Consider the following 14566-nt stretch of genomic DNA (forward strand, 5'->3'; position numbering starts at 1 on the left):
CGCAGAATGTGCACAATCATCCTATTGACAACCTCTGTCTGGCCATCAGTTTGAGGATGGAAGGCTGTGGACTTCGTGAGTTTGGTGTCCAGCATTGACCAGAGACTGGACCAAAAGGTGCTGAGAAACCGACTGTCCCGATCTGAGATGATAGACTGTGGGATCCCAAAGTGCACCCACACTCGTTCAAAGAAGAGTTTAGCAGTGGCTTCTGCTGTGATATTCTTCTTGCAGGCCATCATAATGGCCATCTTTGAGAACCTGTCGATGACCACAAAAACACAGTCATTTCCATGCTTAGTGGAAGGAAGGCCTGACATGTAATCCATGGAGATGGATTCCCAAGGTCGACTAGGGGTAGGCAACGGGGTATAGAGGCCTTGCTTCTTAATGGTCGGTTTGGCAATGGCACAGGCAGTACATGATCGGATGTACTTCCCAACATCCTGTCGAAGATTCGGCCAATAGAAATAGTTTTGCAGTACTGCCACTGTTTTCTCGACCCCGAAATGCCCAGCAGCCCGACTGTAGTGTGCTTCCCAAATCATCTTGGCACGCTCGCTTGAAGGAACACAAAGGTGACCGAGGTGGCATAATAGGGCATCCTGGAGGTGAAAATCTGCAACCTGCCGACCCTCCAAGAGTGTCTGGTATGTGTGGCCGAATTCTGGGTCGCTTTTGTAGAGAAGTGGCCAATCAGAAGTCTCGTGCCCGCAAGAGTTGAGCACGGTGGTTAGCGCCATGATCGGTGGTCGACTGAGGCAATCTGCAACATTATTGGTGCTGCCCTTTTTATACTTGATATTCAAGTGAAACTGTTGCAGGTATGTAGACCACTTCTGATGGCGATCATTCTGCAATTTCCCTTGGGTCTGTATGAACTGCAGAGGTCGGTGGTCTGTGTGGATGACCGTTTCCTTCCCCAAAATGTAATGCTTCCATTGTCGGCAGGCCTGTACAATGGAATACATCTCTTTATCATAAGTGGGGTACTTCCGGACTGTGTCTGAAAGTGTTTCACTGTGATATGCCACTGGATGTCCATGTTGAGTAAGGACTGCCCCAATAGCATAGTCAGAGGCATCTGTCTCGACCTCAAATGGTTGTTGTAAATCTGGTAACGCGAGCACTGGTGCCGTGCAGAGGCGATCCTTCAACTCCCTGAATGCCTTCTGTTGAGATTCAGACCAAAAGAATTTTGCTTTCGCCCCGCCCTTGGTGACTTGACTCAAGGGCCAAGAAATATGAGAAAATCCCAACACAAACCTGCGGTAGAAGTTGGCAAGACCTAGAAAGCTGCGGAGCTCTGTTAGAGTGGTTGGAGAGGGCCAATCCCGAATGACTTGGACCTTGGCTGGATCGACATGCACCCCCTGTTCATCAATGATGTATCCCAGATACTGAACCTCGGTCATGCCAAAAGTGCATTTCTCCAAATTGGCACATAGCTTGTGTTGCCGCAGTGTTTGGAGAACCTGTCGGATGTGGTGGAGGTGCTCTTCCCAACTCTGGCTGAAGATCAGAATGTCATCCAAGTATACTACTACAAAGGAGTTGGTGAATGGCCGCAAGATGTCATCCATTAGCCTCATAAAGGTTGCAGGAGCATTCGTCAATCCGAAAGGCATGACCAACCATTCGAAGAGGCCCTCCTTGGATTTGAAGGCAGTCTTCCACACATCTGAGGGTTCAATTGGTACCTGGTGATATCCTGACTTCAGATCGATCTTGCTGAAATATTTCGCCCCCTTTAGTTGGTCTAGGAGGTCATCAATCCGCGGGATCGGGTACCTATTACGGACAGTGATCTTGTTCAGCGCCCGATAGTCAATATAGAGTCTCCACGTCCCATCCTTCTTCTGTACCAACACTATCGGGCTCCCACAGGGCGAAGAACTCGGACGGATGTGACCTTTCTGCAGGAGCTCCTGAATCTGCCTCTTGATTTCATTGTTCTCCAGAACGGAGCGCCGATAAATTGGTCCATTGGGTAGCGGCGCACCTGGGGTCAGATCGATGGAGTGCTTGACTTGACAGTGCAGAGGAACCCCTGCCAGGGAGGTGAAGATGTCTTCGTACTCCTCCACAATCTTGTCCATCTGTAGCTGCCGTGCAGAGGGACCCCGTTTGGAGGCCGTGCCACTGTCTTCTTCTTCCCTTGAGGGCGTATCATCAGGAAAACAAATTTCCTGGTTTTGGAAATGATCTTACTGCATTGTTTTGCAGTAATCAAAGAGATGGCGGCAGGTGGTGCTACCTCTGGTATCCTGAACAACTTATTTCCCAATGTAATAATAACAGCACGGGGCCTTGATTCATACACAACATGTCGCTTCCACAAGTATGGTTGTCCTAGTAATACATCACAAACTTCAAGGGGAGCAATGTCACACAATACCTCATCCGTGAAGGGCTTGATGTTGTATGGAAGGCGACACTGCTGGCTCACGCGAAGATCTCGCCCTTGGTGAAGCCACCCAATGGTGTATGGTTGTGGATGTGCTGTGGTCGGTAAGCCCAACCGCTTCACGACCTCTGCCGAAATGAGGTTCTTTTGACTCCCGCTATCAACAATGAACTGTATCGGGGAGCCCTTTACCCACATCTGGGAGTGGAAGAGACGCTCCTCCTCCTCTGGATCTTCGGGTTCATTTTTCTGGATCTTTGCGGTAGCAACAGTGGCGCTGGGATCCGCATCAATGATCTGCTTCCCTTTTTCATACCCCTTATCGGGTTCTGACTCAGAGTCGGAACATGCATCTGATTCTGAAACCTTTAGCTCAGCCACCAGTGACTGCTTGGCCCGACACTCACTTGTGTTGTGAGTGGAGCTCTTATGGAACTCGCACCATTTTCCAGTGTCCTTTCTCGGCTTCGCGGCGTTGCTCTTTGCTTGCAGCTTCGGCTGGTTGTCTTGGGCTGTCCCGCCTTGGCTTTTCCTTTTTCTGTGGTTTAGGGGCACCTTTCCCCTGCTTTGGATTCGCAGATCCAAAGTCTCGCTTCTTTTGTTTAAACTTCTGCTCGACCTTGACGGCATACCGGTATGCTGCGCCGAGCGAGGGGATGTTTAGGAACTGTATTTCTTCCTGGATGTACTTGTGCAGGCAGCCACAGTATTTGAGTATCAAATGTTGCTCCGAATCCTTGATACCCAACTTTGTGCGAAGGGTATGGAAAAGATTGGTGAACTCTGGCACGTCTTGGTCCCTTCCCTGCCGCAGCGTGGTCCACTTTATGTATTCATCCTCATAGCTTCCGACAGGGTAGTACTGCTCCTTGATGGCATCCCGGAACGAATCCCAGGTGTGTGCGGCTGAAAATAGTGAGCCAGTACTTTCATCCTTCTGCTCGCAGTAGGTTTCCCACCAGTCCTTGACGTGGGGGGTTGCTTTGAGAAGAGCAAAAACAATCTTTTCCCGACTCGAAAATTCGTGAACAGAAAAATAACCCTCTAGAAGATTTAACCATTTATCTACGGTATCGGCGTTTATCTGACCCTCGAATATGGGGATTTCAAAATTAACTTGTACCTTAAAGGGTGTGGCGTTTCCAGAGGAGCTTCTGGAAGCCGATGCGCCGCTTCTGGGTAGCCGCTGAAGGATCTATGCAAAGCTGTCCATCATCGCGTTCCGTTGTCGCTCGAGCGCTTCTTCGAGCAAGATTTTGATGGGATCTCCTGCCCCCTCGTCTTTCTTCTCGTCCGCCATGGCAGGCCATCGGGATTTGCGAGGCTGGTCTTGCAAAGGTTCAACCAGTTCAAGCCCTAACTCCTTATATCCCGACCTTGTTGGGGACATGCAAAGAAAAACAGAGAAAAAGCAGACTGCTCTGATACCACTGATCCGGATTTAAACAGGAACGCAAAAAATTACAGAGATAACCATATACACAAAGATGCAGCGGAAATAACACTTCATTTCATTAATGGAAAATACTGAAATATGCTTACAAACAGAAATGGCAATAAACTAGCTAGGGCGATGGTAGCTTATCTCTGAGAAGAGATGTGATGGCTACATTTCTCTGAACTGTGTTACAATGAGGCTCGAAGTTCTATTTATTGTTGATAAACAATGGAAAAACCCTTAACATTCCAAAACCTAACCCTAGGAGATGAAACGCCAAACTGTGGGCCCCGTTTGGGGGTAAGTTGGTACATCAACTTCCCGGGGTCGTAACTTTGGCATATGATCTCCGTTTGACGCATAAAATAGCTCATTAGAAAGATCTATCCGAGCACTATCATTGTTGGAACGGGCAACTCTCCATGGACTCGTGTTGCCCCCGGATTCCCCAAAAAACGTCGTTTAGGGCCTCAAAACGGCTCCGGAAGTTCAGGACCCGAAAAAACTGCTAAAAATAGTAAGTTGTGCTACAATTAAGGAAACTGAAAATGCTGAGAAAGATAATGGTGGGGGTCCAGGTGGACTTGGCAGGTGGCCACCAATATCCACCTGGATCATCAAGCTCTCTAAAAATCCTGTATTTCATGATCAATCCAAGCATATAGATATTCATTATCACCATCTACGAGATTGTGTGCAGAGGAAGATAATGTTGTTGGAATACATTCCTACAGAGGAACAAGATGCAGATAATTTGGAAAAGGCTTTGTCAAGAGGAAAATTCAAGTTCCATAGAGTTAGGATAGGGGTGATAGATGATCCCTTTCTCGCTAAGAGGGAGTGTTGAAAAATGTAGCAAGAAAATCTCAGTTTGACTTTGGGTCAAACAAGACAAAAATTGAATCCTATTTCAACAGAAATCATGGAGGTAGTTAACTGAGGTGACATAACTTATGCTACTCAGTTAACTTAGTTAATTCAAGTTGGAGGCCTTGAGTTTTGGTAAACATGAGTGATTCCTAATTTGTAGCAATCTAGTTCAGTTAACTTCTTTTTATTTAAACTAGTTCTAACTGTTGGAGGAACTAGTGGAAGGTCAAGTTGTGCAATGTGACTTCAGTCACACTCAGTGATCATCCATTTAACTAATCAATCAACCCAAAATAATCGTTGCATGAAGAGAATTTGAGTTACCTAGTTGAGATGGAGATTCCAAGGCAGTGTACTATCAATTGTAGATTATTCTAATATGTATAGGTGGTGCATGCAATCAGAGATAGACCTAAAGGAATTGCAAAATCCAAATTCCAGAATTTCCTAATTAATAGGGGCCTAATTTCTCAAGGTACGATGCAAGGAAATAGGATCTTGGAGGGCTTGAAAATTAGCTAAGTGTTGGCCAGATTTAGTCATTTAGGCAAATGGATAGAATATACACTTGCAAGTTGTACTCAGGATTGGGCAATCATATGTATTCATATTTATTCTTTGGTTAATGAAATATAGATAGGAAGGGTTTTTGAGCATTTTATTTCCCCTATATAAATATTTGTGTATGTGTGATGTTTCCTTTCTCATGTCTATGATTTGTGTTCTAGATCGTGAATTGAATTCTGCAGAGTAGTAGAGCAACTTTGAGTCTTGTGATTTAGTAAAATTCACGAGCAGTTTCAAATATACACATAATTTATTCAAAGATCAAGAGGAAAATGATGCAAAAGAAGATCAGGAATTAAAAATCCAAGAAGAACAATAAACACAAACTCCAACTAAGAAGCATCTTCATATAGAAGCATCTTCCGGATAACCAGGTCATTGGTGATATTGATGTAGGGATACAAATAGGAAGAAAAAGGACTATTATACCAAAGAAAATGAACATATCTTTGTTATCAAGGAAAATTTTAAAGATGGAAGTTTATCTTAAAGTTTGGAAACCTTGGCAAATCTTACTAGTCCCTAATATGCAAATTGTAAAATGTTTGGCAATATTTTTGCAAAAATAATTAGATTTCTAATGATTTTATATTAGTCTATATAAAATTTTGGTGATTTTTAGGGTAAAATAATTTTATACTATAAAATTTGGGCGAATCATTTTTAGAAAAAAAGGAAATTAGCAAATCTTTTTTTTTTGGAAAAAAACATGGAAAATTAGCCCACCTGCAAATATTAGCCCCTAAATTTTCCTTGTTTATTATCCCAAATAGAAGCAAAGAATTTTACTTAAGAAAGTATGGATCAACAATGGATAAATGTGATGGAATAAAACTTGAACTAGGTCGAGAAAAATAAAACATGGGATCTTGTGCCTTGTCCAAAGGATAAAAACGTAATCGAAACCAAGTGGGTGTTTAGAAACAAAATGAAAGAAGAATGATAGATTATCATAAACAAGGAAATATTGGTGTGCAAAGGGTATGCTGAAATTGAAGGAACTGATTTTGAAGAAACCTTTTCTCTGGTTAGTATGTTTAGAGGTTATAAGATTGTTTTTAGCATTTTCATGTTTGAAAGGTTTCAAAGTCTACCAAATGGATGTAAAATCAACCTTTCTAAATGGAAATTTAAAGGAATAAGTATACATTGAACAACCTAAAGGGTTTGACTTGTTAGAGAATAAATATTATGTGTGCAGATTGAAGAAGGACCTATATGGATTAAAACAAGCTCTAAGAGCTTGGTATGCCAAACTAGACCACTACCTTCAACAACAAGGGTTCAAGAGAGGAGTTGTAGGAAGAAAATTTTACATGAAAATGGACAAAGACGACATGTTGATCATGCCCTTATATGTGGATGATCTAAATTTCGGTAGCAATAATAATGAAATAAGTCACATATTTTCCTAAGGAATGTTAATGATTGGTGAGTTATCCTTCTTCCTTGTACTTCAAATAACTCAAACCAATGCTGAAATTTTCATTGCAAAAGCAAGATACCTTAAGGAATGCTTAAATGTTTTGGAAATGAAGAATGTGTTATTGTAACTACACCTATGAATACAGGTTGTAAGCTAAGTAAGGATGATGAATCTCCTAAGGAAAATTCACTCTCTATAAATCAAGTATTGGAAGTCTCTTATACATTATAGCTTCAAGGCTAGACATTATGTTGGTAGTTGGGATGGTAGAAATTTTTTAGTTAGCTCCCAAGGAATCTCGCATGCAAGCTATGAAAATGATATTTAGACATATAAAAGGAACCCTTAATTTTGGACTACATTATCCTAAGAGGAAAAAATCTTACTTTGACAGCATACACTGATGTTGATTGGGCAGGAAGCATTGATGATCGGAAGAGAACCCATGGAAGTGCATTTTTTTTAGGTGATTGTGTTGTATCATGGTTGAGAAAGAAACAATTGTCTATATCTGTCTCCATATTCGAAGCCGAATATATGGTAGAAACAAATTGTTGTACACAATTTCTATGGATGAAGGAAACCTTGAACGATATCCAAATGGAAATAAATAATCCTATCACCATCTATTATGACAATACCAACACCATCAATCTCTCAATGAACCCTGTCATGTACTAAAAAACAAAGCATACTATGATCAATTACCACTTTCTCAGAGAACAAGTTGCTTATCAAAACATAAAAATGGAATATATTAACATTAAGGAATAGATTGCAAACATCTTCACCAAAACCTTGCCTCGACAACATTTGAATATATTCGTTAGAAGTTGGGTGTCATATATCTTGCATCTTAGTAGAGAATCCCTTTGTTATTGATGTCAAAGGGGTAGAGTAGGAACTTAGTGGGAGTATTATCCTATATCCAAGGAAAGTAGTCATCGGAGTGTTTTCATCAATAAAAAAGGGCGATATAGTTGAGAAAATGGATTTTATTGATTATTGTTTTGAGGCTTCTGCGATTAGTGCTTTGTGTGTAGTTTTATTCCGGAGTTCCCGCATCCATAATTGTGGATGTGATTTTTATTGATGTCAGAGGTTATCTTGCTGAAGGATATGATTATATAGGATTATATATTTGTCCTAGTGAATTCGTCCCTACTTGAGTCAAGCCAAACCTATTTGGGGGTGAACGAGGCCTATAAATATGCATGGGGGCTTCACTAAGGGAGCATTACCATACCACATGCATTCATATTGGGGGATATATTAAGGAAAAAATGACATAATATATTGAACACATAACAATTGTTAAAGGTATTTCATATGGGGGGTATAAAAAATGGAACTCAAGGGGTATAAAGTTAATGAAAAAATATAAAGGGGTATAAGAAATCTTAATGAAAAAAATGGATACCTACAATATCTAGTGAAAATAGGGGCTTTTTAAATTGGTAAGGTGTATTGGATTCATAGTGGTATGGGGTTAAGTAATGTGATTTTTAGAGGTATTTTCCATTTATATGTTGTCAAATTAAGGGTATTGTTTAGTATGCCATGAATGCACTTGATATGTTAGAGGTTCATTGAGGGAAGACCTCATGTAAATATGGTTCCCCTCTCCCATTTAGCCATAAATTCGATCAAGCAAGAAAGGATAAATTCAAACCTCTTGAGAAGCAATGAAGAAAGGTTCATATCTCATGAACTAAGGAGTTAAGAAAAATTGAAGGAAAATTTTGAAAACTTGTTTTCTTGCTCTCGTTAGGGTTTCTGGAAGCTTTATATTGATCAATATTTGAAATGATTTTCTGTTAAATTATGGAATAAAATCAACCTTGATTACAACCCTAATTTGAACTTGTGGTAACTAAAATTCGGCCCTGTTGCATCTTGTAACCCGACCATGAGGAAACATGTAATTCAACTGTTCGGCATCGGATCCCTCGACAGTGGGTTTTTGGGGCTCAAAATCTCAGTTGTTAGTTAAATGTATTGTAATACGTGCGAAGTGTATGGTTGAGTCATAGGGTTGTCCACCCTAAGTAATGTAATGTAATGTCTGAAAGTATAAATAGAGCGAGGCTCTAAATGTAAAGATAGCTAATTGGAATGGAATCAATCATGGAGTCTTCATGAGAGATTGAGTCTATAACGTGTGTAAGTTTGTCTTGGGTCGTAGAGTAGGAAGAGGCTCTGCATATGAGTGCATAGAGGCCTAGTATAGTCTACAGCTGAGTGCACAGACCCATGCAGCTGAGTGCGCAGGGCGGAGTTGAGTTTGTAATTGAAGGAAGAACTAATAAAGAGAAGTTTGGATCCAATCTTGTGTACCTGTGTTTTATCTTACTTTTTATGTCTTTATACTATTTGATGATCTCACGCACTTATATGAATGTTGAACATTATTAAGAATACTGGGGCTCGCACATATAAGTTAAGTAATTGAATAATAACGAAGTACGGATAAGGAATTTGTTGGAAATAATACTGAGAGGGGGGGGGGGGTGAATCAGTATTATCAGATCAATAAAAAAAATTTATTTCCATACTTAGATACATATACGCTACTTTATCCAAGGGACCCGCGTGTATATGCAGTTGTGTCTAAAGAAACTAGCGTATATCCAAAATAATTATGATTCAGTTAATCAATTAAATGTTGATCTTTAGTTAGTGCATCATAACTTCATTAACCATATGAACAGTAAGTAGGTGCAGTAAAAACAGAACAGATCATCACACACAAGAAGCACACATGAACACCATGATATAAGGTGGAAACCCAATGTGGGTGAAAACCACCTGCTCCAATTCGTTTCTATCTTCCTTTATTAAGAAACATCTTTTACAATGTATCGGTGCAGTCCTTTACCAGCACGCAGGCTACAACCTGCAGAAGGCTACAACCTTATCTCGTTCTCCAGACTCTCCTGGAAGGGAGCTCCAACCCCCTTTGCTCTTGTACTAGCTAAGATACTAGTACGTAGGTGCCAGCCTACAATCTTCTCTCCTCCAGGTACCATGTTTCATACTGGATGCTCCTGAAGCACAACACTACAATCTGAAGGTCACGTTTCATCAAATTTTCATACTGGACCCATAAATATCATTGAAGCACAAAACAATCAATACTAGCATCATCAATATCTGAATCACTGAAACCCTGTCAACAACACAGTCACTAGAACACAGAGCATAACTCTGCAATAACAATCAGATCCAACTGTACCATCAAAATCATGCATCAGAGTGCATACGCTACTTGGACATGCCGAACCTGCGTGTATAAGCAATTTCATCAAGATGAACCAGCGTATATGTCATTAATCACTTATTCATAACTTTGTTGCACTTCCTGACTTCAGACATAATCAGATCATGACCTATACAAGGATAATATATACGTCATCAACCAGATCTAGTCCATCAGATCTCATAACTATGAGTCATTATGATCCTGATCCAATATTATTTCTCATTCATCAATACTGAAGCTAAACAAAATCAACCAAACAAGATATGCAGAATACTGACACCTTTAAACTATCATCAGAACCTTTTAACAACCAGAACCACCTGTAACTTCAAATATCATAGCTCAAAAGGTATACGCTACTATGATGAATCAAACCCGTGTACATACACGCTTGTTCCAAGGCCAATCCGCGTACATATCTAAAAATATTTTTCTTATAACTTTGCAGCTGTACCAGACATCAATCATACTATAACATTTATATTACATGCGTTAGTATACAGATCTAGAATAAGCATAATCAACCATATAAAGATAGCTCATTTCAAACCATTTGATCCTGATCTCTCCTTAGATCTTGTTCTCCATCAACTGGTGAGATCCCACCTTAGCTCAGATCAAGCAATGCATCATCAACCCATAACCTGCATACTGTATCAGATATTCAAGATTTTCTTAATGCCCTTGCCTAATGATCTTCTTCTCCTTTTATAGGCTTAGGCCTTGCTCAATACCACGGTCCAAAACCATAATAAATCAATACCAAGAGCCCAATACTTGGGATCAACTCACTTGTCGAGATAGCATGGTCCAGAACCATAGGTTCAAATACCGAGGACTAACTACTACGGACCAAAAGTAAGCTTTCCAACATGTACGCGCTTTTCCGTGCATAAAACTGCGTGTATACCCTACTTGGTATATAGCGAACCTGCGTACATGTGACTTGGTATATAGTGAGCCTGCTTGTATACCCTACTTGGTATATAGACAACCTGTGTATACGCGACTTGGTATATAGTGAACCTGCGTGTATACCCTACTTGGTATATAGTGAACGTGCATATATATATTTTCTCTTCATACTTGTAGTCTGATCATCAATTCCTTGCTGCTATCCTTCTGCACTATGATTTGTCATTAGTGTGATTTGCCATCAAGGACAACACTTGTTTCATAATGCCAACAATCTCCCCCTTTGGACTTGATGGCAAAGCTAACTTGTCACACTTAGAACTTGATCTTCTTGTTCCTTTGAGTTGTCCTGCACCCCATGCATTTAGTCACATTTGTAGATTGATTTAGTTATATGTAGGTGAGATGTTCTTCTATGAGAGGGTTGCCATCATGTACAACACATGCATCATAATGCCAACAATCTCCCCCTTTGGACTTGATGGCAAAAACACCAAATCACTCTCCCCCTTTGACATCAAGGGCAAAGGGTGGACCAAGATATTCTCTTTCCTTGATAAACATTCTGCTATCCATACTCCCCCTGAGTACCTACTGAAATCTCCAAATGTGCTCCCCCTGAGTACATGCTGATATCTCTCCTCTGTTGTGCTGAACATGCTCCCCCTGACTGTAGGCAAGATCTACAAAAAGATGTTCTTCAAGAAGAACCATATACATCATAAAATACCTTCCTATCACCAAAAGACTCAATACATACAACCATCACCCAACCAAGTGCGGATCATCCACCCAACCAAGTGGGGATACAACAGAATTTTACATATGACAACTAATCACATCACATGTTCATCCCAGGCATAGTGGGGAAACCAATATAGGCTGTTACATGACCTTGACACCATGAAAGGGATACCACAAAAGAGATATATGACATAGAGATGAAATATCAAGACTATGCAAATCATCAATAACTACTATCAGTAGCATCTGTCAATCATTGTATGTATCAGCAATCATGTTCTCCTTCTGATCTTCTTTCTGCAGCTGATCCACCTTAACCAAAAACAGCTTGAGTACTAGAACCAAGAGCTTCTAAGGTAATGCCAGCAATGCATTATTAGAAGATTATCTGCTCCCCCTGAACCTGTGCCAGATGGACTCCGACAGACCCATATCAGACTCTCTGCAACTAGAGTCTGTCCTTACTGATTTCCTTCAAAAACTCCATATACGCGTCTGTACCTGCATAAATCGGTGTATGTATGCAGATACCCCTCATCCAACTCACGTACACCAATTTCCATATCAACAACCTATAAATGTCCTGTAACAAGGTATGTCTGAACATAGATGTCGACTCATCCTTTTAAAACATCATCATGAAATCATTCACATTATATCATATGTGAAACCACCATAGCCATTTCATCAATATCAAGCTTTACATGATCCAAGTATCATTACTTGGGAACATCTGCATTAATCAACATATGTAAGTATCAACCTATCATCATATAGATACGAACTCATCTTCATGTCTCCAAAAAAGCGACTTTGAGTAGTCATCCATGTATCAGCACTATGTATCTTGAGCTCAAGCTCTTTTGACAAAACTTCAACAACAATCCTTATCCACATGAGTGCCTGCATCATAACTGTATGATCTTTATGCATATGACAACAACAGTATATGAGTGACTCATCATCAAGTGAGGAAGATGTGTATTCAAGCTTTGTACTTCTCCTTATCCTTATGAAGATCACCATGTAAGCACCAGATATGCATCATCACAGAATCAATCATAAATCTAATATGAACATCTACTATGTACCTTCAAGAATCATATGAGAGGTTATCATAGACAACTCACAACCACATCATGGCAAGATATATCATTTAGCCATATAAGTATCATCACCAAGGACTATTAATCCATAATGCCAACAATGCATTATTAAAGGTATATTCTCTGAGCCATCTGTTTACTGTTAGATCTGATCATGCATATATCAATAATAAGCATCAAGACATCATCATCAAGTTAGGATCAAACCCTTCTAAACATCTTACAAGTATCAAGATATTTCCACACATCCTCAGCAGACTGTAAATATTATCAAACAGAGAAAATAATGGTCTGAAACATAACAAATCCTTTTCCTGAACCTGTCCCTACTGCATTTCATCAGATAATCATATACGCGACTGTGCACCACCCAACTCGTGTATATACGCGACTTCCCTTTATGGAACTTGTGTATGAGATTCAGGACACTGAAGTTTTATACTTTCATCTCCCTCTGAGTTTGTTATGCCTGTGCTGTGTTGTGTCTGTGTATATTGTGCTGTGCCACATCTTTCAGACTGTACTTCCTTCTTCTTCCATATCTTCAAGTGTGATGATGTTTTCTCCTTTTGGTGTGATGTCCGTACTTTGTTCTTGCATTCCTTTGCTATGTGTCCAAGCTTTTTACATGCATAACACCTTACATGTTTCATGTTCCTCCTGTAACAATCAGTAGCTTTGTGACCAAACATATTGCAAGAAAAACAATATCCATTAAAGTACCTTGAATGTGATGATCTTTCTACATGATGGTCTTGATCCCTTCTTCTTCCACATCTAGCTGCAACATGTCCAAGGTTATGACATACATAACATTCAACATTTTTCATAGGAGGAGTAAAAAATTTTCTTTGAAGAATTTCTTTCCTTAGTTGATGATGAGATTGACCTTTCATCTCTCTTATCTCCTTGTTGATCATTTTAGAGTTCCTTGCCTTACCTTGTGAACTTCATTCACCTTCAACAGATTCATGAAAACCAAGACCAGTCTTGATAGCAGGAGACCTTTGACTACTAAGAATATCATCCAAGGCTTTAGTACTATCTTGAAATCATAATAGTTTATCCTTTTCTTCTAGTTTACCTTTCAAGATATTTACCTCAACTTGAAGTTGTTCTTCCTTTTCTAGACATTGCTTCTTCATGTCTTCTTCCGCTTTCCTTCCTTCTTCCAACTGATGCCTCAGTTTGAGAATCTCCTTTTCTTGTTCTTCATTCACATTCTGCTGCATTTGACGAATTTTGAAGGCACATTCCAGTTGAGATTTTAAGCTGATAACTTCGTTTTCCTGTTTTTCAATAGCTTGGAGTAGATCTTTATTCTGCTTCTTTGTTTCTTCAAGTTCTTCCTTTAGCGAGAGGGTCGTAGCTTCAAGACTTTCATAATAACTGGATCAACCTCTAAGCTCCTTGATTGTTGTGTTCTTTTCAATGACTTCATTTCTTAGAGATGTTACTTCATCCTGTAACTTTTGATATTTGTCCTTGAATAACTCTCATTGGCCCTTTAGTCTAGCAACAACTTCTTCGAGGGCACCATCCTTTATGTTCAGAAGTGTCTCTTGTTCACTAATTTTTTTTTTTAGCCTGTTAAATTCTGCCTCTATTTGATATCCTTCTTCCTCAGTCATAAGAGCACATTCAGTTGTTTCGTTATCACTTCCATCTTTTCCAAATGGATAGATAGCTGGAGCACCAGAGGATAGCAAATTCATACCTGATAGTTTATCTTCATTCTGAAATGATTTTGAATCTGAATCTGAATATGAAGAGCTTCTTATACCTAATCCCCAATCAATTCTCCCACTGTCATGGTTCTTCTGAGATGTCT

Source organism: Pinus tabuliformis, chromosome 9, assembly GCF_031772625.1.
Source record: "Pinus tabuliformis cultivar Carrire ecotype Pingquan chromosome 9, CPIR1, whole genome shotgun sequence".
NCBI classification, from domain to species: domain Eukaryota; kingdom Viridiplantae; phylum Streptophyta; class Pinopsida; order Pinales; family Pinaceae; genus Pinus; species Pinus tabuliformis.